This window comes from Pygoscelis adeliae, unplaced genomic scaffold, assembly GCF_000699105.1.
Source record: "Pygoscelis adeliae isolate BGI_AS28 unplaced genomic scaffold, ASM69910v1 Scaffold483, whole genome shotgun sequence".
Taxonomy (NCBI): domain Eukaryota; kingdom Metazoa; phylum Chordata; class Aves; order Sphenisciformes; family Spheniscidae; genus Pygoscelis; species Pygoscelis adeliae.
The window spans coordinates 845,551-850,836 of NW_008824379.1; positions in this window are offsets into that span (position 1 = coordinate 845,551).

Below are 5,286 nucleotides of genomic sequence, written 5' to 3' on the forward strand. Positions count from 1 at the left end.
TGTCTACATATAGGATTAAAGAGTTCCTTCTTTACGCTCTTTCACCTGAGGAAGTGCTCTCAGAAGCAGAAGGGGAAAAGAATTCAAGATCAAATTAATCTGGGGGGTTTTGAGAACTGGGGTTATGATGTCAATACTGCACTAATTACACAGAAAAATCCAGAAATATGTGTTTTCAGACAGTATTACAGCAAGTGAAAAATCATGATTCTTAAGACGTAGTTACCTAGAATTTTTTTTTTTTTTTTTTTTAATACATCAGCCTAATATTTGAGTATTTTCTTAATCTTGGTGTTCGCAATACCCGTCTCACCAAAGGACTCAGGTTATCACCAAAGTCAGAACACAGTCATTGGAGAAGGATTCACAGCCCCAGTGTACGTGTACATTCAGAAGATAATCTGAATTTCAAGAAAACCTCACTCAAATATTTCTTAGTGGCTAGCTTGGGATTCTTCGGCATGCTTTGTCCCAAACTGCAAATGTCACTCCTGCGCACCTGATTTTCTTTGTGCAACATTCAGAAGAGGTTAGTTACCTAACACAGGTTCATTAATTCCACTCCCAAAGCTGGGCAAGCTAATTGAATGTCGCTCCATCCCGATCTGGGTCTGTTTTCTTCAAAACTCACACCCTAGTAGATATCATTAAACTATCGAATACTCTGACAGGACATAATAAAAGCCTACCGCTGAAGTGATTTAAAACCTGAAATAATCTTTTATTAGCAGAAAGCAAGCAAGCTTTCTAATGTAATTTTTCTACTTCTATCTTGTTACCTAATAAAATTCAGGATAAAGATAACTAAAGAATCATACTTTTGGAAAACTGGAGAGGCTAATTCCATTTCTTAATTATATACGCATACGTAAATTCACATAGAATTTCAAACAAAGAAGGTATCTACTACGTAGTGATCTAACATCCCGCATGCCAAAATAACAGCCTACTGCTTGCAGCACTGCATTTATGATAATTCAATAAGCAAGAACGACTACCAGTTAATTTACTACTACTTATGGATTTAGTTGGGCAATCAACCATTTACTATGAAGTCCTTTATTGACAATTATGCAACACCAAAGAGCACCTCACCAGCAATCTCTGCATGCCTAATCTTCACTTTCTGATGCCACGAAAAAGCTTTAAGAAAGTAATTCAAATGCCATCTCAGATTTCCTTGACTCCTTTCAGTTTCATTATGAAAATGGCAACAAAATTCACCGATCGAAGGCAACAACTTCTGTTCCTGTTTGCGAACTGGAAAAAACTAACAGCAGCAATGACCTTTACAGTTTGTAAATTTGCCTTTGAACATTAACTGGAACAAAGATACAGTTCCTACGAACCCAACCTTTCCGGCAGCAGGTTTCTGCAAGAACGCATTTAAACAAGTACTCACAACATCTTCCATACAAGCTTCTCTACAGTCCGCTATAAATAGGTCTCACTTTCCAAGAACACAATCATGTCTTCCCCAGGCTGAAGACTCCTACTCCTACGGTATCTAATCTTTCACCACATGAAAGCTACTCCAAATTTTAGGTCATTCCTGACACCCTTTGCTGTACTCTTTTTTTCCAGCTTCAGCATATGAAACGTTATGCAACTTCATCCCAATTTTCAGAGACTGGCCTGTGCCTTGGATCCACCACAGCAGCTAAGCCAGACAGTTGAGGAAACATCTTCGTACTTCATGCAAGCCCTCACCGTCATATGATTAACCCTTACTCACAGGAAAAATCAAATTCATTTCAGTAAGACTACTTTTATGATTAAGGATTATTCATAGGAAGACTGTTTGCCAGCTGGGTCTGAAGTTTTAATACAAAGCGTATTACCTCAGAACATTTTGCCTCTAAATAGTTATTAGACAACTCTTAACTAGTATTTAAGTAAACTGGCCCTTAACAATTGCTTATTAAATACTGTTTTGATAAACAGACATTCTTTTTCAGAAGCAGCAGCAGACATGTTGACTACTGTAAAAACAGAGTTAGGATAAATATAATTTCTTCTACTGCTGCATTGGAAACATAGCCATTTCAGACAGAAAGTGTATTTTTAATGAGCAAGCCTATTAATCTGATGTGTATGCCAGTATAAACAAGTTTATATCCGAGGTGTATTCTGATGACAAATATGCAAACTGGCCCTTATATCATCTTCCTAAGAAATGCTTTACATTTAGAGTAAAATTCTAGATTTCTTTGCGTAGGTTGTTTGTGGCTTTTTTTTGCCTGACAGAGCATACAAACATTAACCCATTTTCTAGAACGGCACTGGATTCCTGCTTCATTATAGAGCAACAGACAACAGACCTTTGCGTCACTAAGTCCAGAGGGACACTTCATGAAACCCAACTATGCAAGCCTGAGATCACACTCAGCATCTGGACATTCAAAGCTAACTTTAAAACCTTAACTTAAGACTGTGCCCTCCCCTCACGTGAAGTATTTTGAGCTAAGAACACTAAGGACCTCTATACTTTCTGGACATCGCTGATAAAAGAGAATCAGTTACTAAAAGCTTTTAGAAAATATTTTCCGTAAAAAGATTCAGAAGAAACAGTGGTACCTAACCCCTCTCTACAGACTGTCTACAGTCAACAGAAAACTAAGCTAGAAATCATGAACTGTTAAACCAACCGGAATCCACTACAGCAACCAGACTCACCACAGAGCTCTGGCTTCTCTGGGGTGGGGAGATACCGTTCCTTCTTAAACAAAACAAATGTTTGTGGGAAGAAATATTATTTGAACATAACCAAACAGAATCACAGTAGATTATGACTATTTCAGAACTGTAATTCTCCAGTCAAGAACATTTCTTTTTGATTCACACCCATAACAAAGCCTGCGATAAAAAAAAGTTAACTGTCAACTTCTAGCAGCAGAATCAGTTTAAAAAGAGATTTGTAATCCACTTCACTCCTAAAGAATTAATGAATTCACAACAACAGTTGATTGAGTTTGTGCTTGTTTTTGTTGTGTTGCACTGAAAAAGTAAATGATTAGCAAAAGTTTCTCCAATTAGTAACCCAGACTACTGTAGCTTTAACACTTCATAAATTTTTAAATGAGTATGACAATTTGAGGTTAAAGGGTCAGTGGTGTTGGCCATGTATTTCCAGTCAGTACTTCCTTACTCAGTATCTTTCACTGATACATAAATCCTAACAAATACTAATGTAATTTAAAATAAATCACCCTAATAGTTACTGTGTGTTTGTATATATGCTATATTAAAATAATACTACTTTATTGGAATTTTTTTTTGCAAGTAGAGCCAGAAAATAATAAAAACATTACAGTTTCACACATAGCACCACATTACAGGTAAGGATAGCTCCCACAAAATTACACAGGAGATGAAAGGGCTGCACATTAAACTCGTTATTATTAAACCCACTTGCAAAAGAATTTTGCTAAACTTATTTCAATGATATTACACGCCCATTTAAAATTTAATATTTCCTTACTCTAGTAAGGTGGAATAAAGAGAGACCAAACCACAATAACTATGAAATAACTTCACTTTATAATTTATGCTAATCGCACGCCAACAATTATTTTTACCAGGGGCAGATTTTCAGATTGCAGCTACATGAAAAGTTACGCTGCTCGAAAACACGCTACTCAATTCTCCATTAATAAAGGGGGACTTCATAACTCTCTTTCCGTAAAGGACAAACCGTTCACTACCTTGCTCTTACCATCAGATACACTTGTCTCCCTCATGCTTGCTGTTTTCTTTTTCTTATTGGGTAAGAGCAGTGTATTCAAAATCACCATAACAATTCCTGCATCTCGATACATATAGAACTGCTATATATTTATAAATATCAGAAAGTGTCATCAAACAGAAGCATAGATACAGACTTATATAACCTAACAGTTCAACACAAAGCCAAAGTAAGAACTGCACTTATTTTCACGGAAGAATCTCAGGATCAGTTTCCTAGCAGCATAAGTGACTACGGCTCTTGTCCCTGATTCTTAATAGGTATGAGCAAAATAAAAACCAAACATAGGTACATTAAAAAAAAAAAAGAAGAGGTAAAATAATGAACATAGAGCAATAAAAAGGAAAAAACCTAAAACAAAGAGCTTGATCATTTGCATTTTTAGTTAATTTTCTTTTTTTCTTCCCCTAAATTCCTGTAAGAGAGCTAACAACAGTCTCTTCCTATTAGAAAGAGAACAACATATGCACCCACCTCCACTTCTGGCAGAGCTCTGATGCGGGGAGGGGGTATCTACCACAAATCTTTCACACACACTATCCCCAAACTTGCATTACAAGTTTTTGTTTCAACTATACCACACCATGCACTGAAAAAAGTCCCTCCTTCCCTCTGACACTATCCCTGGTAGCACTAGAAGGCTCCTGATGATCAAACAGTCCTCTCGCTCACTCAGCTGTCGCCCAGCCAGAAAGGATAATGTTCCTATATATGTCAGGTGAAATAAAGCACGGTATCTCCAAATGACTTTGCCCTTACACAGAAACAAGTTCTTTTCTTGTTTTAAATTTAAATTACAGATCTGTAGCTAGCCAAAACCGATACCATAATTTCTGCAACATTAAACCACACAATACGAGTAGGAAGTTGTCAATTACCAGTAAGATGGGTAGACAGCATCTATGCAAAGAAGCTATCCAGCATACTACATTGTCAGCCACTGTTTTCCTTCAGAGAAGAAAAAACTAAAAGGCTTGGGGGGAGGGGGTGTTATCTCTTGCCCCAGGCACGATCTACGCAAAGAGGAGACCGTGCCGTAACAACAGCTGACATGTAGTCACAAGAGCCCAGAGCGTAACTCCGACAGACAATCACACTACATGACTGTCCGCTGCTGCTGAAATGGCGTTTGTCATTGTGAAAGGAGAGAAAAACCTCACAGTTCGGTAGGCACAAAGCACACAGGGCACGGAGTGCCAAGGGAGGCGGGGAGAAAAGACTGTTTACCGGAGAAGATGGTCGCACATGCAGGGGACACACGATCCGTTGCCTCTACGCTCTCCTATTCGGAGGAGCGCAGCCGTGAGAGCAATACACACACCCGCAGCAAACCACGTTAAAGAGCAAAATAAACACGGGGAGCCGGGCCGGGGGAGGGGCCAGCGGAGGAGCAGCCCCACGGGCCCTGACTATAAAGCCCCTGGCAGCTGCACCCAACCGGCAAACTTGCCGTGCGGCGGAGCGCCCGTTTAAGCCGCGGCCGGAGCCGCCGTTCCCCACCCCCGGGCACTCACCAGCGAGAAGAGGGTAGAGTGCCAGTA